Consider the following 27,082-nt stretch of genomic DNA (forward strand, 5'->3'; position numbering starts at 1 on the left):
TGCCTTTTCTAAAACCAGCTTTGAATGTCTGGAAGTTCATGGTTCACATACTGCTGATGCCTGGCTTGGAGAATTTTGAACATTACTTTAATATGTTTATATGTGCTTTTTCAGATTCTTTTCTTTATAGATTATTAGAAGCTATTGAGTATAGTTCCTGTGCCATACAGCAGGAAGTTGTTGTTACCTATTTTATATTAATCCCATACTCCTAATTGATTTCTGTCCCCTTCTTTTCCATTTTGTAATCATAAGTTTGTTTTCTCTGTCTGCAAGTCTCTTTTTGTTTTATAAATTTGTTTTGTTTTGTAAATGAGTTCATTTGTATAAAAAGTTATTTGTATAACTTTTTTAGATTCCACACACGAGTTCAGTTCAGTTGCTCAGTTGTGTCTGTTGCAACCCCACGAACCACAGCACGCCAGGCCTCGCTGTCGATCACCAACTCCCAGAGCTGGCTCAAACTTATGTCCCTCGAGTCAGTGATGCCATCCAACCATCTCATCCTTTGTTGTGCCCTTCTCCTCCTGCCTTCGATCTTTCCCAGCATCAGGGTCTTTATAAATGATATCATATATTTGTCTTTCTCTGTCTGGCTGTGTGCACTCCTATGCTCACAGCAGCACTATTCTCAAGAGCAAAGACACACAAGCAACCTAACCCACTGACAGGTGAATGGATAAAGAAGATGTGGCACAATATACAATGGAATATTACTCAGCCATAAAAAGAATGAACCCTGGAGTAGGAAAGGAAAACCCACTCCAGTATTCTTGCCTGGAAAATTCCATGGACAGCGGAGCCTCGTGGGCTACAGTCCATGGGGTTGCAAAGAATTGGATACGACTGCCTACACACACAGAAAAAACAATGAAATAAATGAATTAATGCCATTTGCAGCAAAATGGATGAACTTTATCATACTGTGTGAAGTATGTATGACTTTTAACACAATAATTCACTTTTATATAGTCATTCTTTACATACACCCAAGCATTTATATGACAAATGTATCTTTACAATGATATTCATTGCTGCATTATTTGTAAGGAAAAAGAGACCTCAAAGCAATGAAAAGATTCATCTGAAGAGCAGTTTTATAAATAGGGTACATTCATTAACATGGACTATCATATAGTTACCAAAATAAAACATATCTATCTTCAGCCAGCAATTTTCAAAGTGTGGTCGGTATTTCAGAGACCTTTCAAGGAGTTTACAAGGTCAAAACTACTTCATAATACTAAGATGCTATTGTTATTTTTTCATTTTTTTAAAGCCTCATTTCCAATAGATTAAGTGTAGTTTTTTCCACAGGCAACATGATGTGTGATGTAGCAATAGTAGAAGCATATATGAAAATTCAGCTGTGTTCCATTTGATAAAGCATTAAAGAAAGCCTCAAAGATATAAAACAATTCTATCCTTCTTGCTAGCTTTTGCTTGTTTGGAAAATGTGATTATTATCATAAATATCATTTAGGTTAATAGTTCCATGGTTTTATTATTATTTATACAAATTGGGCTTAGTCGCTCAGTCATATCCAACTCTTTGTGACCCCATGGACTGGAGCCCACCAGGCTCCTCTGTTCATGGGATTTCCCAGGCAAGAACACTGGAGTGGGTTGCCATCGCCATCTCCAGGGGATCTCTCTGACCCAGGGATGGACCCTGAGTCTCACATTTCCTGTACTGGCAGGCGGATTCTTTACCATTAACTCCATCTGGGGAGTCCTTTAAACAAATCCAATAATTTCAAATACGGTAAACTGTAATAGGTATAAGCAACATTTTTTTTGAGTTCTTGATCGTTTTGAAGAGTGTAAAGGAGCCCTGAAATAAAAAAGTTGAAAACGATTAATCTCAACTGACACGCTCTTTTCCAGCAGAGCTTTCCAATGTCTTCTTTCGTTTGCACCTTCATATTAAAATACAGACAAACAGGAAGAAGAGCAAGGGGAAGGATATAAATAAGACACACACACACACACACACACACACACACACACACACCCGAGAACTGAAGTCAGGGGACTTCCCTGGAAGTCCAGTGGTTAAGAATCTGCATTCGAATATAGGGAATGTATGTTCCGTCTGGTCATGAGCTGCAACTAGTGAACCACTTGCCTCAACTAAGAGCCAACAAATAAATATGTAGAAAAAGAAATGAAATCATGAAGAAGGAAAAAGGATCCTTATATAACTACAAAGTAAATTAGACAGTAATAGGTAAATAATGCAAATGTCATAGAGAAAATGAATATTATACTAATATTATATGGTTAGAGTCAAAAGATTTTCTTTTTATAATAGTTTTCTTTATGCTTATTATTTATGGATTAACCATTACTTTCGTATTTACAGATTTTTTTTCCAAAAGTAATTATTTTATAATATTTGCAAAATACGCATAGGGAAGGAACCTGTAACTCACTACTGAGTCCAATGACTGTCATAATTTTGATGTATCCCTTCTGGGTGTTTTTATACTATAGTTGAATTATTTATGAAATAAAAATGCATTCTCTTCTATTACTTTAAGGTAACACTATCAAAATTTTCAGTGTCATTCCAGTCATATCTTAAAAAGTTTCCTCATTAATTATTTTGAAAATTGTACCTATGAAATTTTATGAGTTTGACATTATTTCCAGTAAAATGACCCAGCATGGGGTCCTATGAAGGGGGTCTTATTGTTTTTGAGAGAAGTTGGGACACTTCAAGCAAAATATTGGCAGCAGATGTTGACAGCAGTGGCTCTAAGACAACAGACGCTTTCCAGTCTCAGAGCCACTGAAGGGAAGCCTCAGAAACAGAATAAATTATGAGGCCAAATGTCATAGCTGACAGGAAATTCTTTGGGGAGTGACAGAAATCTCTCAGAAACTTAGAAGTGTCCCTTTTACCACTCATAAAGAAATCTATTTCACCATCAGGGGCCACTTAAAATAATTATTGGCTCGAAATCAAATTAATACTTACAGATGAAGGACATGGGCTACCTGGAAGAAGGCACTAACAAATCTACTCATTACGGGTGACATTGCAGTGCTTCAAGAGGGGCAGTCGTTCACTTTAGGAAAGCCTTAGGCATTCATCAAGAGCACGCACAAAGGACAATTCCAATAGAAGATGACTGCCCCCCACCAGCAGTCTTATAAGCATGCTCATGAAAATGAACTGTTGTTTTGCAGCTGCTCAGTGATGTCCAACTCTTTGCAACCCCATGGACTGCAGCACACTAGGCCTCCCTGTCCATCACCAACTCCTGGAGTTTACTGAAACTCACTGTCCATTGCATCAGTGATGCCATCCAACCATCTCATCCTTGGTCATCCCCTTCTCCTCCTGCCTTCAATCTTTCCCAGCATCAGAGTCTTTTCCAATGTGTTGGCTCTTTGCATCAGGTGGCCAAGGTACTGGAGCTTCAGCTTCAGCATCAGTCCTTCCAATGAATATTCAGGATTGATTTGTTTTAGGATTGACTGGTTTGATCCCCCTGCAGTCCAAGGGACTCTCAAGAGTCTTCTCCAGCACCACAGTTCACAAACTAGTCAATGTCAAATACTCCACTCCTCTTTATTACCATATCTTTGGGGAACTACCTCATGAAACCCAATCTTACAGAATTTATGAACCTGTTTTTAAGATTTTTATATGGAATGAAAATATTCTGTTTGACAACAGAAATATAAACTTGAGTAAACCCTGAGAGTTTTCATTACAAATAACTTTCTTTTTTGCTCTTTCTTTTTATTATATGAGATGATGGACGCTTACTAGTGAAAGTGAAGTCGCTCAGTCGTGTCTGACCCTCAGTGACCCCATGGACTGCATTCTACCAGGCTCCTCCATCCATGGGATTTCCAGGCAAGAGTACTGGAGTGGGTTGCCATTTCCTTCTCCATCCTACTGTAATAATAATTTCACAATATATGTGTCAAACCATTGTGTTGTATATCTTAAATTTATATAGTGATGTTTGTCAATTGTATCTCAATAAAATTGTGGAAAAAAGCACCAAGTAACCCAAAATATTTCAGATGAGAACATATTAAAGTGGTGAAATATATCTGAAGCAATCTAACGTGTTATACTAGTCAGTTAATATTTTCTAGTGAAAATTTCCCTGATAATAATATTAATAACTATATTATCACATTTCTCAGTGTTGTTAAAAAAGAAATATAAATTTGACACTAATGGATACCTTCATTTGTATTCAATCTTTCTGATTAATTACTACATAAAACTAAGACTAATAAATTGCCAATTTAAACTAAAAGAATAATTGACTACACCAGATTCAGCACATATATAGCACTAGAGAACCCTTCAACATTAAGGCGCATCAAATAACTTAATAAAAATATAAGCATACTGCACAAAATAAATTAAAACACATTTTAAAAAACTAAGCGGGAAATTCACAATGTAGTATGTTTCTTATTATTGTCAGTTAGACTTCTACTATGGTATTCCACTTTGGTACTTGTGTTTGAAATACCCTATTCAGGTGCAACCAGTTCAATAAAACATTGAAAAACATATTATTCCTTAAGAGTCAAGTGGTCTCACCATAATCAAAGTGTTATTCATAAGTAATGGATACATTCATAGAAGAAAGCATTAGCTCTATTTCTACAATGTGGCCCTTTGCAATACTCAAGTATCCAGAAGGAAGGAGGCGACTAAGCGCTACAAACACCTACTTTGTGACATAAAGTTAGGAAGGGACAATTTAGCATCTGTCACACGTCACAGAGAATCCTGTGCAGCACTGCTTACACCAAAGCATGATAGTACGGGCTGTGTCCATCACCTGGAAGCCCTCTGGAAGGATGAGGGAATGACAGGGATACCATTTAGTGGAAGATACCAGATAAACCCAGCAGGCACACGTGGCCACAGACACACAAAACCAAGGATGCAAAAGTGTTGATCTGAGCCTTGGTGATTCAGTCACTGTCATTGTGGCTTTAGACTCCACATTTCCTTAAAATTCAATGTCCATTGCTTTGTTGAACAAAGTTCCAGGAACAATTCTCATGACCAAGGAATGAAATAACTCTTCTATCTTGATTTCATAAAATATGGAAGCAGAAATGTTCATTTCAATGATTTTCCTTATTTTCTGGGAAGAGAAACACTGTTCATCTGTGGTATTAATTAAACTCAGGAGTATCTCATGCCAGGCCAGGGCAGGTGGTAGAGCACGGCATCTGACTTGGATTCAGATCTATGTGTAAGAAGGACAGAGGCCTACAAACCTTGGAAAGGTTGACAAGTTTAAGTGAATAAAGTAGTAATTAGAGTTTAATGTTCTAAATGTACACCAATTATACATTTATAATTCAATTATAATTAAAGTTTGGACACCTGATACCAAGGGCTAATTTACTGGAAAAGACCCTGATGCTGGGAAAGTTTGAGGGCAGGATGAGAAGAGGGTGACAGAGGATGAGACGGTTGGATGGCGTCACTTACTCAGTGGACATGAGTTTGAGCAAACTCTGGGACATAGTGAAGGACAGGGAAGCCTAGCGTGCTGCAGTCCATGGGGTTGCAAAGAGTCAGACATGACTTAGCAACTGAACAACAACAAAAAGTGTAAAGAAGAAAATCAAGAAAGTTAAACCTGAACACTCAGGATATAAAAGGTATACAATTCATAAGTGTTTAAGAAACATCAATAAACAACAATACTAAAACATTAAATATTCTATTACTCTATGCTCACTAGGCTACAGCTTCTATTCAATAGACTCATAATCACTATAATTAAGGAAAGGAACTATCATTACCACATTGGGATGAAAAATTGCTAAAGCATCTGTATTAATGATGATTGGCTCAATTTTCCAATGTGATGAAAACCATCATCTGAGGAAAAAAATATTCAAGGACTAGACTTCAAGGCAAAAGCCAGATCTGAAAAGTCATTTCTCCTGCTCTGTACCCCTCAAGGGCAAGGTCACCATTATCTTGAGGTGTTAGGAGAACAAAGACACAGCATCTTGATGAGATCTGAAAGTATAAGCTACATATTCAATTATACATGGGTTAATCATCAGAGTTTAGATTTTACCACCTGGTTATCTGCTTGGCTTAAAAGAAACAACTTGCATCAGGCAAAAATATATCACAAGTGATATTTCTCTCTCTCCCTCAATTTATTGATTGCATTTCTTGAAGTCTGCTATATGCTAAGTGCAATGTTTAAAGCTTTACAGGGTCTCATATGAGTATGACTATCAATAAAGGAAGAGAAAGCAGTTGGTAAGTGATGAGGATGAACAATATTTTGGGAAAATCACTCAAATATTCTCACTGGTGTTTGCACCATTTCACAGATAGGAAAAGGGAGGATGAGAGATTAAGTAGTTGGAAGCAACCCACCAAACTTACAGATAAATACAGAGGCCAGGATTCTAAGCTTATTTCAGAGCTAGTAAATCTTATTCTACTCTACAAAAGAAAGATTAAATAGTCTATTTTATGAGTTTACAAGAAAAAAAAAGACATATTCTTTTAAAGTACTTAACATGGCATTGAATAGAGAGACAACATAATTCTTTCAAATAATCTATCTTCCTTGGTAAATATTTCAAAGAAATCAAGGTATTAATTTCTATGGCATTGTTCCTGGTATAGAAAGTGATAAAACACACACACACACACACACACACACAAAGGAATAGTATAGAAAACAAAGAGTAGATCATACAACAATTAAATAAGCCATTTAAAGCCTAAAAAGTTTATGATTACATACCAAACTTTCATTAATAACTTAAAAGTGGATTTTCTCCCCATCAAGAAATTTTGCTCTTAAACTAAAGAGTATTAAAAAAGTAATTGCTACTAAAATCCAGAGGCTTTTGTTCAGTAGCAAAGCACTCATTCCATTGAAAATATATTTGTTGAGTTTCCATTAGGAACAAATAAACAAAAGTCTGCTAGGTGTTAGGAATACAAAGGTAATCCAGGCAGGCATGATTACTTGCCTACCAGGATTACATTTTAGCAGGTAAGGAAGACATAGAATAATGCCTTACTGAAACTATCATTTTGTTGAAATTGTGATATGTTAAAAATGCTAAGGAAATGGTCTAGTATGATCATGACAAGTCTCAGAAAATCTTCCATAAGGATGGAGTTTTGAGCTGGGTTCTGAAACTTGAGCAGAAATTTAAAGAATAAAAGAAAGAGAATTCTAAGCAAATGACTCAGCACATTGAAAGCTATGATGAAGGAAAAAAACATAGAACATTTGAAGGAAAGGAAAATGATCCACTGACTGAATCATGGGAAGTGAGGGAGTAAGTTAAGACAGCAAAGAAGGAACAACCAGATTTTATAGGGACTCCAGGACTCTGCTAAATAAAGTTAGTCCTACAAATCAATATTTGGAAAGGAAAATCTTTAAGATGTTTTAAGAACTGGAGTTGGAATATTTGTTTTTGTTTTTAAAGATCAGACTAGTTCCAGTGGGGAAAAGAGAGTAAGGACAGCTTGAGAGAATGTTGGGGAGGGAAGAGGATAATTATTTCCATTTTAATTCAAGCTTTGAGGTAATTCTGGAATAGCTAAGAGAAGATATTGAATAAGTAGTTGGTCATACACATTTGGAGCCCAAAGCTGGACTGGAGGTGAAAAAAAAAAAAAAATGGGAGAGTCATACAAACACACACTGAAGTCTGACCATGGATTTAGGTGTTTAGAGACAGAATATATTGTAGGGAAAAAAAAAATTTTTTTTGAGGGCTAAAAAAAAAGTTTTGAGGGATGCCATGATTTATAGGAAAAGCAGAGAAGCTGGAAAAAGAGTGTGGGGTTACAAACGCCTAGAAGAGAAGGAGGAAATGGACAGTGTGATTGGATGCTAGTAAGTAAAATAAAACAAAAACAAAAACTGAGCAATGAATTTGGCGCATGAGACCATCAATGGTACTGACAAGAAACATCACAGCAAACTGGTACAGGGGGAAGGCAGAGGGCTGAGATGTATACAGAAGTTTCTTAAAAACTTTCAAGAAAGTGTGCTATAAAAGAAATGTGGTAGAGAAAGGAAAGAGATGGAGGGAAGTGTTTGTTTTGTTGCACCACACTTTTTGTTTTTTATTTGTTTTTTGGCTGCACCGGGTGTCTGCTGGGGCATGTGGCCTTTAACTGGGGAGCACGGCTTCTCACTGGAGCATGCAGACTCAGTAGTTGCAGTGCGCAAGCTCAGTAACTGGCACTCAGGCTTAGTTGCCCGGAGGCATGCGGGATCTGAGTTCCTGGACCAGGGATCGAAGCTGTGTTCCTTGCACTAGAAGGCAGATTCTTAACCGATGGACCACCAGGGAAGTCCTCTGCCTCAGTTTTAATCGGGGAAAATAGTTCCTATATAGATACAGTTGATATGGAGAAAGACCCAATAGAGAGAGGAGCGTCACATAACAGGTGATCAAAGGGATATTCATTAAAGAGAATTAGAGAACAGGGAAGGATGGATTCCAAAGCAGGAGGAAATCAGCCTCAGAGGGGAAGAGAGGCACCTCTGTTATTGCAATAGGAGGGAAGGAGACAATGATAGATTTGTATGTTTGATGGTGATAGATGATAGACTTGTATGTTTGATGGTGGCAGGTGAAGGGAGTTCCCATCACATAACTGCTACCTTCCACATTAAGTGAAAAGGGATGTCATTTGCCGAGTGTCTGGAGAGGTATGGCAGCAGTGATTTCAGAAGGGTGAAGGTGGTTTGCAGTAGCCATTGTGAACTGGAAACTGAGTTGATAGAGATGTAGCTAAGGTTGTTGATCATAGTGTAGCGATATATTTTTCTCTTCTGGTTTATTTTATCTATGGTTTACCGGGAGATAGAAAAAAGCAGACAGTTCAGTGTATCTGTGGTTGGGATTGAGTTTGATCAGAACCACAAGGATGACAAGCCTAAGCTATTGGACAGGTTAAAGATGGACTAGCCAAGACGTTGGCGGAAGATCATTAATTGAACAAACATGCTAGAAAATAGGTTACAAATTGAGAGTAGGAAGTTGACATCATGATTTTTGAGAAAGCAGTTTCCTAAGGTTGCTGATTTCAAGTTTGACTCTGACAGTGAGTGGCTGAGAAGATTGAAGAGGAAGCTATTGCAGAGGATGAGGTTAAAAATGTTGAGAGGCCAGGATGGTTCACTATGATAAATGACTATCAACAACACCTAGGGAATTGTGTTGGCAGGAACTGTGTTAGAAATGAAAACTTATCTAGATGCCCAAACTGCAGTGACAGAATGAATCACCTGAAGGCCAATGGATTATGGGTGGAGAGGGTGGTCTTCTGTGACCCTCAGACAAAGCAGAGTGCTTACACATAGAAAGAGGACCCTTCATCGAGAAGCCACAAAAGGGCATGACAGCCTCTGCACCACTGAGAAGCAGCAAAGCTCAGTGAAGCTAAAATGAAGCAGTGTCTTTGGGGAAGAGCTTGGATTTGATGCTGGCAGGATGGGAGTGGAAACAATTTGAGTAAATGCGGAGGGTATATTGTCCTTGATGATGGTGAGACAGTGGATCCAGGGAGAGATCAATAAAGGAAGAACACAGTTTTGCAGAATGATAGATAATAGAGGGTGAACAACAGTGGAGAATGAATGTCATACTCCAAGTACTGATGACTTCAAGATGAGACCCCAGCTGCTGCTGCTGCTGCTGCTAAGTTGCCTCAGTGTATGACTCTGTGCAGCCCCATAGATGGCAGCCCAACAGGCTCCCCAGTCACTGGGATTCTCCAGGCAAGAACACTGGAGTGGGTTGCCATTTCCTTCTCCAAGGCATGAAAGGGAAAAGAAAGTGAAGTCACTCAGTCATGTTGGACTTTTCGTGACCCCAAGGACTGCAGCCTACCAGGCTCCTCCATCCATGGGATTTTCCAGGCAAGAGTATTGAAGTGGGTTGCTATTGCCTTCTCCTGAGACCTCAGGGAAGGCCTCTAAGATCAAGGCAACATTAAAGTACAGAATCTGAACTACTGGGGTTTAAGCAGCACCAATACTTTCAGTTCTCAAATTCTAGAACATCAGAATCTTAACTCCTCTACTAGTGGTTTACCATTTCAATTACAGCTGATTCAGAATACCTGTTATCATCTATGAAAGATTATGTCATATGGTACCAAATATCCTGCCTTAATTTGTTAATTAAGGTGAAAGTTTACTCTCAGTTCAGTTCAGTTCAGTTCAGTAGCTCAGTCGTATCCAACTCTTTGGGACCCCATGAATCTGAGCACACCAGGCCTCCCTGTCCATCACCAACACCCAGAGTTCACTCAAACACATGTCCATCGAGTTGGTGATGCCATCCAGCCATCTCATCCTCTGTCATCCCCTTTTCCTCTTGCCCCCAATCCCTCCCAGCATCAGAGTCTTTTCCAATGAGTCAACTCTTCGCATGAGGTGGACCAAGTACTGCAGTGTGAGCTTTAGCATCAGTCCTTCCAATGAACACCCAGGACTGATCTCCTTTAGAATGGACTGGTTGAATCTCCTTGCAGTCCAAGGGACTCTCAAGAGTCTTCTCCAACACCACAGTACAAAAGCATCAATTCTTTGGCACTCAGCTTTCTTTACAGTCCAAATCTCACATCCATACATGACTACTGGAAAAACCATAGCCTTGACTAGACGGACCTTTGTTGGCAAAGTAATGTCTCTGCTTTTGAATATGCTATCTAGGTTGGTGATAACTTTCCTTCCAAGGGGTAAGAGTCTTTTAATTTCATGGCTGCAGTCACCATCTGCAGTGATTTTGGAGCCCCCCAAAATAAAGTCTGACACTGTTTCCACTGTTTCCCCATCTATTTCCCATGAAGTGATGGGACCGGATGCCATGATTTTACTTATCTGAATGTTGAGCTTTAAGCCAACATTTTCACTCTCCTCTTTCAATTTCATCAAGAGGCTTTTAGTTCCTCTTCACTTTCTGCCATAAGGATGGTGTCATCTGCATATCTGAGGTTATTGATATTTCTCCTGGCAATCTTGATTCCATCTTGTGCTTCATCCAGCCCAGCACTTCTCATGGTGTACTCTGCATATAAGTTAAATAAGCACGGTGACAATATACAGCCTTGATGTACTCCTTTTCCTATTTGGAACCAGTCTGTTGTCCAATGTCTAGTTCTAACTGCTGCTTCTTAATCTGCATATAGGTTTCTCAAGAGGCAGATCAGGTGGTCGGGTATTCCCATCTCTTTAAGAATTTTCCACAGTTTATTGTGATCCACACAGTCAAAGGCTTTGGTATAGTCAATAAAGCAGAAATAGATGTTTTTCTGGAACTCTCTTCCTTTTTCCATGATCCAGCAGATGTTGGCAATTTGATCTCTGGTTCCTCTGCCTTTTCTAAATCGAGCTTGAACATCTGGAAGTTCATGGTTCCTGTACTGTTGAAGCCTGGCTTGGAGAATTTTGAGCATTACTTTACTAGCGTGTGAGATGAGTGGAATTGTGTGGTAGTTTGAGCATTCTTTGGCATTGCCTTTCTTTGGGATTAGAATGAAAACTGACATTTTCCAGTCCTGTGGTCACTGCTGAGTTTTCCAAATTTGCTGGCATATTGAATGCCACACTTTCATAGCATCATCTTTCAGGATTTGAAATAGCTCAACTGGAATTCCATCACCTCCACTAGTTTGTTCATAATGATGCTTCCTAAGGCCCACTTGACTTCACATTCCACGATGTCTGGCTCTAGGTGAGTGATCACACCATCGTGATTATCTGGGTCATGAAGATCTTTTGGTACAGTTCTTCTGTGTGTTCTTGCCACCTCTTCTTAATATCTTCTGCTTCTGTTAGGTCCATACCATTTCTGTCCTTTATTGAGCCCATCTTTGCATGAAATATTCCCTTGGTATCTCTAATTTTCTTTTTTTTTAATTTTAATTTTTACTTTACAATACTGTATTGGTTTTGCCATACATTGACATGAATCCGCCACGGGTGTACATGAGTTCCCAATCCTGAACCCCCCTCCCACCTCCCACCCCATATCATCTCTCTGGATCATCCCTGTGCACCAGCCCCAAGCATCCTGTATCCTGTATTGAACATAGACTGGCGATTCATTTCTTACCTGATAGCATACATGTTTCAATGTCATTCTCCCAAATCATCCCACCCTCTCCCTCTCCCACAGAGTCCAAAGGTCCGTTCTATACATCTGTGTCTCTTTTGCTGTCTTGCATACAGGGTTATCATTACCATCTCTCTAAATTCCATATATATGTGTTATTACACTATATTGGTGTTTTTCTTTCTGGCTTACTTCACTCTGTATAATAGGCTCCAGTTTCATCCACTTCATTAGAATTGATTCAAATGTATTCTTTTTAATGGCTGAGTAATACTCCATTGTGTATATGTATCACAGCTTTCTTATCCATTCATCTGCTGATGGACATCTAGGTTGTTTCCATGTCCTGGCTATTATAAACAGTGCTGCGATGAACATTGGGATACATGTGTCTCTTTCAATTCTGGTTTCCTTGGTGTGTATGCCCAGCAGTGGGATTGCTTGGTTATAAGGCAGTTCTATTTCCAGTTTTTTAAGGAATCTCCACACTGTTCTCCATAGTGTCTGTACTAGTTTGCATTCCCACCAACAGTGTAAGAAGGTTCCCTCTTCACACCCTCTCCAGCATTTATTGCCTGTAGACTTTTGGATTGCAGCCATTCTGACTGCCTAAAGACTCCACCAGAAAATTACTAGAGCTAATCAATGAGTATAGTAAAGTTGCAGGATATAAAATCAACACACAGAAATCCCTTGCATTCCTATACACTAATAATGAGAAAGTAGAAAAAGAAATTAAGGAAACAATTCCATTCACCATTGCAACGAAAAGAATAAAATACTTAGCAATATATCTACCTAAAGAAACTAAAGACCTATATATAGAAAACTATAAAACACTGATGAAAGAAATCAAAGAGGACACTAATAGATGGAGAAATATACCATGCTCATGGATCGGAAGAATCAATATAGTGAAAATGAGTATACTACCCAAAGCAATCTACAGATTCAATGTACTCCCTATCAAGCTACCAGTGGTATTTTTCACAGAACTAGAACAAATAATTTCACAATTTGTATGGAAATACAAAAAACCTCGAATAGCCAAAGCAATCTTGAGGAAGAAGAATGGAACTGGAGCAATCAACTTGCCTGACTTCAGGCTCTACTACAAAGCCACAGTCATCAAGACAGTATGGTACTGGCACAAAGACAGTAATGTAGATCAATGGAACAAAATAGAAAGCCCAGAGATAAATCTAATTTTCTTGAAGAGATCTGTAGTCTTTCTCATTCTGTTGTTTTCCTCTATTTCTTTGCATTGATCACTGAGGAAGGCTTTCTTATCTCTCCTTGCTATTCTTTGGAACTCTGCATTCAGATGCTTACATCTTTCTTTTTCTCCTTTGTTTTTCACTTCTCTTCTTTTCACAGCTATTTGTAAGGCCTCCCCAGACAGCCATTTTGCTTTTTTTGTATTTCTTTTCCATGGGATGGTCTTGAAACCTGTCTCCTGTACAATGTCAGGAACCTCTGTCCATAGTTCATCAGGCACTTTATGTATCAGACTTAGTACTTTCAGGGTGAATCAAAAAAGCATTAATATCCCTTTAAAAATCTAAATTAAAAAAAAAAAGTGATACAAAGGAGCATATTTACAAAGCACACAGACACAGAAAACAAACTTATGGTTACCAAAAGGAAGGGGGGAAGGGACAAGTTTGTAATTAACAGATACAGGGTACTGTACATGAAACACATAAACCACAAGGACCTACTGCCTAGCACAGGGACTGTGTTCAACATCTTACAATAACATATAAGTGAAAAGAATCCGAAAAACAGTGTGTGTATAATATATATTACATTTAAGTATAACTGAATCACTTTGCTGTACACCTGAAACATTGTAAATCAATGATACTTCAATAAAAATATAAAATTAAAAAAATAAAAACAAAACTTGATATCAATTTACTACCTAGAAAAACAAGAGGAAAAAAGATCAGTCAAGGAGCCTTTGGTAAATTGAGATCTTATACAGAATTCTGAAAAGAAAAACTCCTCTAACAGATTTACTACACATTTCCACTTTTTTTTTTTTATTCAAAGTATTTCAGGGGTTTGGAAATATGTGTTTTACCTTCTATGTCAGCAAGTTTTGAGTGAATTGCAATAATTAATTATAGTAACTATATGAACCTCAAATATTCATCTACTGAATTTATATCCCTTCTCCACAGTTTTAAATTACCTGTATTAAAGATCTTAGTGTATATATATATATATATATATATATATATATATATATATATATACACCTTGAATTATGGATCATTTAAAAATCCTTTTGAGATATTTTCAAAGCTTTAAAAGACCTTGCACATCATTTATTCCTCAACTTTTATTTTGTAGCCAAGAAAACCAAGGTACAGAGAGGTCCCACCAGGAGAGACAGTGTCCAACATAGCTTTAACAAGAAGAAAAGTGCAGTGGGAGCCCACGCCCTTTATGTCTATCCAGCCCTCATGAAGTTGGCATATTATGAGCAAACAAACATAGCTTGCTCTCTTATGCTTCTTTTTCTCATTCCTCCTTGGCACCATTCAGCCTGTAAATGAAGCAAAGTCACGTTGTAGCCGTGTTCTAGTTTCTTCATGTAGGAAGGTTGTTTAAAACACACTCCGTCAGTCAAAAGCTTTCACAGAAGACCTGTGTTATTTTAAGAATGATATTTTTTCACTGATCCCTGAAGAACTAGATGCTTAAACATTTATTGGCACAAGGTCATTGCTTTACTGAAATGGCTTTAACTTAACATAAATCAACTTAGCACTTCTGTATATCCCTACTTTAAGGAAGGACAGAGAAATCTAAAGTGAAGGTCAGTTTAATTCTTTCTTGTCCACACTCATTGAGGTAATTTCTACCTCCCCGTGTACCTCTATTTCCTGTTGAGTGTTTAAGAACAAAGGGAGTTGCAAAGCTTACTGAAAATGAATACACAACTGCAAGGTGGTAGCTAAACAAGTTCTTTTGTACTTGATGTGTTCAAAAGGAAAAAAATTAAAAAAAAAAGAAAGAGTCCTAAAGCCACAATTTTAAGTTAAATACTGAAATCCTCATAAGGGAAATTTTCCAGGGGCCTGTGTGCCTGTGTGTATATTACATACACAGTCACTCTATGTATTATATTTTGTCAAATTTTTATGAACAAAGTGATCTATTGACCGCAATCAAAAGGACTCATGCTTTGAAATTTCTCTCTCTTGTTTTTCAGCACTGCAGCCTGCCCTGAATCTTCCCCACCGCCTCTTGCACTCTGTTGACTTTATCTGTGAGGTAAGTGTTAAAAGTACAGCATGTGGGCCTGCCTGGTGGTCCAGTGACTAATCACTGTGCTCCCAAGGCAGGGGGCTGGGGTTCAATCCCTGGACAGGGAACTAGATCCCACATGCCCCAACTAAGAGTTTATGTGCTGCAACTAAATATCCCATACGTTGCAACGAAGACTGAAGGTCCTCTGTGCCCCAAATAAGACCCACCACAGTCAAGTAAATAAATAAATAGCACATGGTCAAACAAGGGTTGAAGATGGATTAACTGGGTTGTCTCATATCTGCTCCAGAACAAAGTTTTTCTATGCAAAAACTAAACTGCTACCTTCTTGAATGAAACCTTTGCCTCATGAGCACAACTTTGTTAAGTCAAATTGTTTAAAGATTTATTATAGAAAAACGACCCTTTGCAAGTTGCCTCCAGCAGAGCTTTCTCAAAATGCCCAAGACAGAAGTGACAAGTGGAGAAAAAAGATTGTCAACTACTAAAAAGATAAAAATATATACACTCCACAATTAGTTGATACATATACATAAATGTAACCCAAAGAAATAGCACAGCTTGCTAACAAAATTGACTTCTATTTAACTGAAATAAGGAGACATTCACAAGCAGCTCAAAAATAAAAAAAAAAACTTTGAAAAATTAATTAATTCCCTTGACTAACGTTTTGAAGAGGGACCGAAAGGCAGGAAGCCCTTGATTAACTAATTCTGTGAGTTCTAACCAGACATGCTAGAGATCTGAGCATGGGAAACGGGACCAGAGTACATGTAAATAGAAAATCCTTCTGAGTAGAGGCAGTCTCCACTTGGTGTTCCTGTCCAGTTTTTCCTCAGCTCTGAGTCCTGTGGAAACCAATCTTGGACCTATGTTCCATCTTAATGTCTGACATTGGGGTGGCTCTAGGAATATGTATGAAATATGTTGCAAATGACTTTTTAATCCAACTGCTTTGCCAAAATTAATATACCAGGTTTCATCAGCATCAACACTAAGGAGATGATAAAAATTAACAGAAAAAGTAGCATGAAAGAGTTTGTATAGCTTTTATCTCCCCTGTGTATGTTTTTAATGACCTTAGCAAAGCAGAATGGAAATATTTGTGTTCTTTGCAATCAGCTCACATGCTTAAGTTGTCTATTCCCAATCTAAATACAGTTGTCTGTTCACTGCAGATGGTGACTGTAGCCATGAAATTAAAAGATGCTTACTCCTTGGAAGAAAAGTTATGACCAACCTAGATAGCATATTCAAAAGCAGAGACATTACTTTGCCAACAAAGTTCCGTCTAGTCAGGGCTATGGTTTTTCCTGTGGTCATGTATGGATGTGAGAGTTGGACTGTGAAGAAGGCTGAGCGCTGAAGAATTGATGCTTTTGAACTGTGATGTTGGAGAAGACTCTTGAGAGTCCCTTGGACTGCAAGGAGATCCAACCAGTTCATTTTAAAGGAGATCAGCCCTGGGTGTTCTTTGGAAGGAATGTTGCTAAAACTCCAGTACTTTGGCCACCTCATGCGAAGAGTTGACTCATTGGAAAAGACTCTGATGCTGGGAGGGATTGGGGGCAGGAGGAAGAGGGGATGACAGAGGATGAGATGGTTGGATGGCATCACCGACTCAATGGATGTGAGTTTGAGTGAACTCCAGGAGATGGTGATGGACAGGGAGGCCTGGCGTGCTGCAATTCATGGGGTCACAAAGAGTCGGACATGACTGAGCGACTGAACTGAACTGAACTGAACTTTTAGGGAACACGTTTTGTAGGCTACAATGTTCATTTGGAGTTTCTTTTCTCATTTCATGATAAACTTCTTGACTATCCTGCCAATATAAAATAAATACATTTCCCATGTCACTGGGGAAATTTCTTCTCCTTTGACCACTGACTCCAGTCTGCCATCTCACTTCTCCAGACCTGCTGATCCACTAGCCTTCTTTCCATCTTCATCTGCTTTCCAGGACAGTGTGGCTAATAGTTTTGGGCTGGCAGCTGAACTGCTGAGAGCTGTTCAGACCTGAGCTACTACTGAAAAGCGAGGGGAAAGATGACAAATGACTCACGATTTCTAGATGCTATGAGCTTACCTGCAGGCAATGTATTCACCAAAGGATTTAACAGAGACACAATCATTATAATATGGGCTTCCCAGTTGTCTAAGTGGTAAGAATCCACTTGCAATGCAGGAGACGTGTGTTTGATCCCTGGGTTGGGAAGATCCCCTGGAGAAGGAAATGGAAACCCACTCCAGGACTTGTGCCTGGAAAATTCCATGGACAGAGGAGCCTGGTGGGCTATATATATAGTCCATGGGGTCGCAATGAGTTGGACACAACTTAGCGACTAAACAACAACAGCAGGTCTAATTATGCCATTCCTATAGGCCTATCCCTGTCATCTTTTTGTCCTGTTTCTTTCACCTTGCCAACTTTTGGCCAACTTGTGGGTTACCCAGTGAATAGGCTGAGTTGGAATTAATTCACTGTTTTCTTAGGCTGTACATTTTGTTCCAGCTATGCCCAAAATGTAATGTGATATTCAAATAATATATCATTGATGGTTCTGATTCTGAGGTTTACTCTAGTAATTAGCAGCTTTGATAACACTGTATGGCACTGAGAGAAAGCCTCTGAATGTGAGTCAGAACTGAGAGTTCCAGCCCTGACTCAGCCACAAAGGACACGTGACGTGGAGAATCTGTTACCTTTCTTGACTGTCAACCTGCACATTTATACAATGAAGGGGAAAGATGGGATAAAATGTAAGAACCTGCAGGTCTAAAAAGAAAAGTCCATGATTCTAGGATATGTATTCAAGTAATGTATTTGCAAGAGAAAGCAAGACACTGGTTACCACAAGGGAACTACCGACCACAGACTGAGAGACCCATCTGACAGTGATGCAGCCTTGAAAGAAACACAGAAAGGGGAAAAGGGGTGAGTGGTTGGATAAACTGGGAGATTGGGATTGAAATACATACACTATTGATACTTTGTGTAACAAAGTGAAAGTGTTAGTTGCTCATTCCTGTCGGACTCTTTGTGACCGCCTGGACTATAGCCTGCCAGGCTCCACTGTCCATGGAATTCTCCAGGAAGGAATACTGAAGTGGGTAGCCATTCCCTTCTCCAGAGGGTCATCCCAATCCAGAGATCAAACCAGGTCTCCAGCACTGCAGGTAGATTCTTTACTGCCTGAGCCACCAGGGAAGCCCAACTAAACGGATAACTAATGAGAACCTGGTGTACAGCAGAGGGAACTCTTCTCAGTGCTCTGTGGTGACCTAAATGGGAAGGGAATCCATAAAAGCGGGGATATATGTGTGTGCGTATGTGTGTGTGTGTGTGTGTGTGTATGTGTGTGTGTTATTCACATTGCTATACAGCAGAAACTAACAACCCTATAAAGCAACTATGCTCCAATAAAAAAAAGAAAGAAAGAAAGAAACACTGGATCCACAGATCCCATTCACTCTCTGTTTTTCAACAAATTGTTCCTACTGAACTTGACTGATGGCACTTCAAATGAGATTGCATCTATAAGAATCCTCAGAGAGAAACACAGGAGACCTCTGTGACTCACAACCTTAAGGAAGTCTTGATTTCTAGAAATCAAGAAAGGTGAACTAGTTTCTAATTTCTATGACCATATAACAATGGTTAAGATTTTAGATCTTCTAAAGAAAAAAAAAAATCCTCTACTTGTTGGGATATAGTTGTCTATTATATTCTAATACCAAACTCCGTGATTCTTAGACCACACAATCCTCTCCCTTTAAAGCTTTGTTACCACCAAACAACTGGGTGAAGATATTTAAGAGAGTTTGATACTCCAGAAGAACAACATGTGGCTTTACCATACTTTGTCATTTACTACTTTTCCACAACAAACTTCTGATCCTTGTGACTATCTCTATTGCACTGCAGACAGAAAGAAACAAAACAAAACAAAAAAACAAACTCAAAGAAGAGATGTCACTGCACATTCATGTAACTATTAAGTGCGCTGAAAAATGAGCCACATGGAAGTCTTCCAAGGAGAAAATACGGCACTCCTTCGTTTATTGTGATGATTTCACATCAGTTTCCGCATCGGCTAATCTATACCCGGTTGAAGTTGATTCCAGTATATCTACTGTTACTGAAGGCTGTGTGTATGTGTGCTCAGCTACTTAGTCATGTCCAGCTCTTTATGAACCCATGGACTGTAGCCCTGCAGGATCCTCTGCCCATGGAATTTTCCAGGCAAGAGTACTGGACTGGGGTGCTTATTTCCCACTCCAGGGGATCTTCCTGACCCAGGGATTGAACCTGTGTCTCTTGTGTCTTCTGCATTGGCCAGTGGATTTTTTTTTTTTTAATCACTAGCACCACCTGAGCAGCCTCTGTGTGAGTGAACTTGAAATTATTTGCCAATTATAACCCTATAAAAAGTCCAATTTAGTTTCAGCTCAGAAATCTAACAAGACAAAAACATTCTAATTTGAGGAAGAGGATGCTATATTTGTTTGTTCAGATATATCAATGGATTCCTGATGAACCAAGAAACCAAAAATTCATATCAAAGAACGTGTGATTAATTTGACACAGAACTTTAAAAAAAATTTTACTAGGTCTTTTCTGAAATTCAACTAACTAATATATCAAACACAGTTGGATTATTCTCCATTTCTTTCCTTTTCTCACTCTCAAATAAATACACTTCCATATCACCTGCTATTCTTATCAAATGGATTCTGAGGATAAGATATCAGTTCAATATCTTTAAACATTCTTGTTTTGAATGGTTGTCCATTCTGATACTGTTTTTTTTTTTTTTATTGTTTGTCAATGACGTAGCTGGTAGAAATCTTAAAGCAGTGATTTACATTAGAGATAAATGGAAAGATCAGAGAAAATTAGTTTATTCATTTATAGTATCATTTGCCAATCAAGTAAGCCATTGAAACTGGGTGTCTCGTTCTAATGCGAAGGAACAAAATGAAAGCATAAATGAATGGAAGGAGCTGATGAGGACTCATGTTACGAGATCCAGCCAGCTTTCCTCAGAACTTGCTTGCCTTTCAAAACTCATTGTGGGTAACAGTGTTATGCACTTACCTGGTTATTTTTGTTCTGACATATGTGATATCTATCTATCTATCTATATATATATGGAGAGAGAGTTCATTCAGAAGTGCCATAATGCACATATCTTATGTTCTAAAAATTTATCTAAATATTTAAATTTTTCTTTAAGTCATTTTACCTTAGTGATATTTCAGAGTCAGTTGGTCACTTTTTTCCCCTAGCTCTTTAAGTCAGCATTAAAAATCATAGAGACAAACCTATGGCATCCCAGAGGTATCCTGATAAAGTACCTGGCAATTTTAAGAATTAAACAACAGCAAAGTAGCACTGTCTTCCAAGTATATGGTAGAAAAAATTTTGTAAAATGCAAGGCTACCCTGACTTCAACATGAATTTCTTCTATGCACAGATTTTTCACTTGGATTAATCTTTGCTTCATTTTATATTATCTCATTCAAAAATAATAAATTGCTGTAATCACTGGTTCCTCAGGTATGTTAATCAATTACTTCAGATATAATACTAAAACATTATATATAAATATATTTTCATTGTTTTATGTATAAGCACACATATGTATGTCATACCACTTTTTAAATAAAATATATCTCTCCAATTTCCTAGAAACTGCAAAAGTTTCTTTCTCAAACTTGCTAAATTTTCAAAACATTGTAGTTTCCCAAAGAACAGAAATCTTGTCTCTGAAGGAATTGGTGTGAATCACTTCCTCAAAAGTCAGCAGGCATCTTGAGAAGAGACTGCTTAAGTCCCAGCATAACATTTTCCTAAGTGAATATCCCCCAAATAATTCACACATTCTGTTCCCATAAGAGGGTAAGAAAGAAAAGAGAGAGTAAAGAGAAAGAAAAGAGATATGAGTTTGCCTTTCACCTCTGTGTTCTGAGTTAGGTTTCTAGTTAACACCTTTTTATCACCGAAGAACAGACAAAAGCAAAGAACTTACTCCTCATGAACACTGCGGCAAGAATATTCACTCACTCATCCTCCCACTGATTCATCCGTTCATCCATCCAGCCAGCCAGCCAGCCTTCCAGCCATCCAGTCACTTATTTATTCATGTGTCCATTCTTTCAAGAGAGGAGGCTGTATGTTTTCTCTCTTACTCTGGCCAATGCACCTCCTTGAAGAAAAAATCATGTTGCTGCAGCATAATTTTAATTGTGAAGATTTCAGTCTCTGCTTAGGGCCAGTGTTTCATGGGCAGATTTTTCTGGTTCCTGTAAACTTTGTTCCATAAGCTTAGGAACAGTTCAGCAATAATCTTTCTTACCATGTAAACAATTTTACTCAGAACCACGCAGAGCATCATGCTAAATCCCAATAATGACATATAGAGAGGGAGTGAGTAAGCTGAGGGACAAGAGCTGGAGCACATGGATCCAGCTCCTCTCCATCAATCTCCAGAGTCCTCAGACATCCCACTGCCATAGTGCCTTCCATAATGGTTTCTGCTAAAACTCCTTTGGTATCATTTTTTCCCCAAAGTACTATCTTCCTTTGAAGCAATAAATGTCACTCTTCATCTGGTGAAGACTTTACCAGAAACATCAATACACTTTCTCTAGAACAAGTGAAAGGAACAAGGTCCATCTCAAAAAAAGTTTTATCTGGAAGTCATATAGGAAAACTATAGAAACATGACATTTGCTCGGGGCAGAAGTGAATGCTCTCAGGAGAAACCTGTGTAGAAACATGGGCCATGGGCAGAGCAGGAAAGATGCTAAGTGAGGATGTTATCTCAGGCTGGAGCCTAGCCTCAGCCTGGTCCTTGGAGGAGTTGGAGAGCAGGAGTGGCACTATCAAGGTGTCTTTCCTTGCAGAAAGATGGCTGGTCTTTTACACCCTATGTAGGTCAGTCATTGGCTCTTGACTTCTTCTAGGAGAAGAGAATGATCTCCAAGGAATTTCTGATCAAAGTAGGTCCCTACTGCCAACAGTAACTCCTACAAGAAGGGCACAGGCATGAACTGTCAGCATCCACAGAGGCTGGTTGGGGGGTTGGTGATACAGCCTGATGATAGGGATCTGGGTTGTAGTACCAACAGGCTTCGTTAAGGATGTCTTTGGATCTTCCTACAGTCTATCATAGGGGAATGAAACTTGAAACTCACAATGAAACTTACAGGGGAATATTTTTGCTACTTGATATCAGTTCAGTCACTCAGTTGTGTCCGACTCTCTGTGACCCCATGGACTGTAGCACGTCAGGCTTCCCTGTCCATCACCAACTCCTGGAGCTTGCTCAAACTCATGTCCACAGGGTTAGTGATGCCACCTAACCATCTCATCCTCTGTCATCCCCTTCTCCTCCTGCCTTCAATCTTTCCCAGCATCAGGGCCTTTTCCAATGAGTCAGTTCTTGATATCTGAGCTGTATTTCTGTAGCTTGTTCTGAAAAGGATGTCCTCTCAAGATCAACCACCATTTAAGGATCTTGGACAGGCCTGTGCACAGTGACCCTTGGCATTTTACATAGCATGATGGAAGTGGGCAATCTGGGAAATTCTTTCACCTCTCCAGATACCATTTCATCTTCTTCAAAATGTAAAACTCTTACTAAGCTGCCTCTAATTCATCCATTAGAGCAAGATGTCCTGAGATAATAAATTGGCCTTTGAGGATGTAAATTTAGAACATGTTTGAAAATATGAAATGAACTTACAGTATTTGAGATCTAGTGTAAATTCTGGGTCTGGGAAAAGCTCCTCTGGCAAGGTGGTGTAAAAGCCTTGAAAGCACAATTCATTTTCTTTGTTTTATCTTTTATTCTGAGCTAAGGGAGTTGTTCCTTTCTGTTACTAGCTTTTCTTTAAAAACAACCCAAAGAAATATGAACTAAACACATCGTATTCATTTTTAGTCAATTGGAAGAGAGTGAACTAAGACATTCTCCATTGCCCTTGAGTCTTCAAACTGTTGTTGAAATTAAATTAATTGTTAGGGAGCTCAGCTCGGTGCTCTGTGATGACCTAGAGAGGTAGGTTTGGCTTGAATAGGAGGGAGGCTTAAGAGGAGGGGATACATGTATACATAATAGCTGATTCGCTTTGCTGTACAGCAGAAAATAACACAATATTGTTAAGCGATTATACTCCAAAAAAAAATAAATTGTATCATCATTCATTTCTAATCTGTTGCACATGAAAGATATTAACTGACTAAAAATTTGCCTTCCAAAATCATAAAGCATCAGTTCAAATGCAGTTCTGCCAACCACCATCTGGAAGATCTTTGGCCACTTACTGAGCTATCCTAACATTCAGTTCTATTTTTAGTTTACAGATGGGATTAAAAAGAATATCCTTTGCAAGGAGTTCTGAGAATTAAATAGAAGAATGCTTAGAAAACACCATGCCTTATACACAATAAACATCAAACATTTCTTCTTATTTCCTTTTTCATCCTTTTATTCTTATACTTGTTAGTATAATGCTCTTGGAAATTTCTGAAAGCTAAGTACTTTTCTTCCATTTTGATATCAATCAGATTGGTCATTAAGACCCCAAATGGCTTGTCCATGATGTATATTGATGATGCCAAGCTCAGAGATGAGATAGACCGAATGATGACTTTTAGGTAGATAATTCAGTTTGTAGTAATAACATTAGTCTAAGCTGCTGGCTGCAATTTTAAGCATCACAAGCCATGAGTCTCCTACAGCTGTTGCTTACCTTACTACTGCATGGGTCCTTCTGTCTAATTATTTCTCACACTGTATCTCTGGTTTGAATGGTTCTTGCTTCGCATCTCTGTAAGAGCAAATGCAGCTCATGATCCATCAGATAGGTCTCTTTTATGAAAATGTCTCTTGTTATCCCATCTGTTTGGCTCTTTCTTGCATTACCTTCTAAATGTATATATTCTAGTTAGGTATTGTGTTTGTTTTCTATTGGTGTATCAGGTCCACAAACTTGGTGGCTGAAACCAATACAAATTGATTCTCTTGTAGTTGTAGGTTAGAATTCTGACATGGGTCTCACTGGGCTAAAATTAAGGTGTCACTGGGGCTTGCACTCTCTTCTGGAGGCTCTAGGAGAACATGTTCCCTCATCTTGTTCACTGTATAGAGTCACTTAGATCTCTTGGCTCTGATCCCCAGCCCTCCTTGTTTAAAGCCAGCATCACTGGATCAAGGTTTTCTCATAACATCACTCTGACCTTTTTTGCCTTCCTCTTCCACTTCTCAAAACCCTCATGGTTATACTGGGCTAATAGAGGCAACTCGAATAATTTCACTATTTAAGGTTCATGGATTAGCACCCTTCATTTTATCTGCTGCCTTAACTTCCCTTGGTCACAAAGCATGACACTTTCTAGGTCCTAGGGGTTAGGATTGGATATTTTGGGGAGGTGAGCTGAGGAGGTGTGTCCTTACCATCATAGAGTTTATAATCTAGTGGGGTGGAAGAGAGATACAAGAAGAAAAGTAAGCCAATACCCCGATGAATGATGATAAGTAGTGATAATAATTGAGAAAGAGATAAACCAGATGAATGGGGTTAGAACTTGAGAGGGGAGGATCTGTATAGATAGTCAGGGCAGCGTTACTAGAAAGGTGACACTGAAGCTGAGACTTGGGGGAGGATACTGCTGCTCACATGAGTGGCGGACCAAGTAGAGTCAGGAAAGACTAGGAAAGGGAATGAAGGCTGGCTTTACATGTGGGAGGGACCACACTACAAAGTTTAAAAGGGGAAAGAGAGATTGGCCCATTTAATAGACTACAGAGAGTTCATGGAGTTAGAGTATAGTAGGCTTGGGGGAGGATGAAACTGAATGTGTTAGTTGCTCAGCCATGTCCGACTCTTTGCAACCCCATGGACTGTAGCTCACCAGACTCCTCTGTCTATCGGATCTCTCAGGCGAGAATGCTGGAGTGGGTTACCATTCCCTTCTCCAGGGGATCTCCTTGACCCCGGGACTGAAACCATGTCTTCTACAAGTATCCTGCACTGCGGGTGGATTCTTTTACAGCTGAACCACTCGGGAAGCCCACACATCCATATATTATATTTTAATAAAAATAAAAATTTCAAGTTAAGCTGTAACACAACTCTTAGCATTAATTAGGAGTGTAGAATAATCAACAAGGAACTACTGTATAGCACAGAGAACTCTACTCAATGTTCTGTAGTAACCTATATGAGAAAAAAATCTGGAAAAAAATGAATATATGTATGTGTATAACTTCGCTGTACACCTGAAACAAATACAACATTGTTATATCAACTATACTTCAACATAAAATAAAAATTAAATTAAAAATGTAAACAGTCTCACTTCATTGCCAGAAAGAGTGAGATGGTTAATTACTTGAGTTAATCAACAAAATACAATGGGTTCCTCCTGGTACCATACTTGACTCATCTGTCCTTAACATGTTCAAATGCTTCACGTAAGATGCCTCTGAGACAGTGGAGGATTTTAGAGTACTTCTTAGCCAAATACTAGACCCACATGTGGCACCAGAAGACATCTCAGATGTAATATGGCAGCCACTACACCATCACAGGGAGGCACACCAAGGTTACACAGTTTGCCCAATGTCACACAGAGCATCGGTCATGGACAATCCAATCCAAACCACATCTCCCTCATGTACTCTCTCCAGTATATCGCTTTTACTTTTCTACTCTGTGTTTTGGGTCCCAAAGCCAATAATTTATGGCATATATTGTCATTGGATACATTGAAAAATGTAGACACATCAAAGAGACTGGAGTGTTGGAGAGAAACTCAATCTAAAGCCAAAATTAATCGAAGTGTCTCAGAATCTGACATTGCTAGAAGAAACATTGCTGTGACTCTCAATTTATTCCACTGAGAAAGTGCAACGTAATATGTTTTAATGCACTTTCTGTAGGTCTGCAATGCAAGTTTGATTTGTTTTCCCCAGAAGCAATTTACTTTTAAATTCCAAAAGCCTCAGACGTCATTGAAGGATGTTTTGGACTACTTAATCATGGCAACAGGGATTAAACTGGGAAACTGGCAGAAATAGTTTGCTGAAAATTAGGCATTTCATTGGTCTAAAGGAAGGGGAGAAGAAAACTGTCAAATACTTGCAGCCGCACACTCGGAATTAGGAAGTGGGAAAGGGCACTGAATGACAGGTGAATGAAGTGTGTCTGAGCACGTGTGAGAAAGAGGAAAGCACTCCCTGCCAGACATAATGCACACAAGGAGCTCTAAGGTGCATAACCCTGTGCAGTCTGTAAAGGACAGTCACATGCATGAGTTGGAAATAACAACTCATGAACGAACACCTCACGGGCAAAGGGTGTTTCATAGAAGTCAAGTGACAATTGACTTTTGAAGAAACACAGCCAGACATTATCTATTCCTGATCAACTGTTTTCAAGTCTCCATTTCCTGATGACAATTACATAGTTTCCACTTTCATCGAAATCTGATGTGGCCAGAAGAAAGAAGAAAGCAAAGGGGAAAAAAGAGGAAGAACTTAATGGGAATCACAGCCATGCTGGTTGGAAACGACTCAGCCGTGGTTCGATATTATATTGACTCTAGGAACAGTACTAAAGTGGGCCACGGGGTCCACTACTGGGTCTCTATTTCTTTAGT

General features: G+C 38.9%; 1 protein-coding gene across 10 annotated transcripts in view; it reads right to left on the minus strand.

The window, feature by feature from the left end:
* Positions 1-27,082, minus strand: part of RBMS3 (RNA binding motif single stranded interacting protein 3) — an 820,638-nt gene that overhangs the window by 200,509 nt on the left and 593,047 nt on the right. The gene's annotated exons all lie outside the window — the stretch shown is intronic.

This window comes from Oryx dammah, unplaced genomic scaffold (assembly GCF_014754425.2).
Source record: "Oryx dammah isolate SB20612 unplaced genomic scaffold, SCBI_Odam_1.1 HiC_scaffold_9, whole genome shotgun sequence".
NCBI lineage: Eukaryota > Metazoa > Chordata > Mammalia > Artiodactyla > Bovidae > Oryx > Oryx dammah.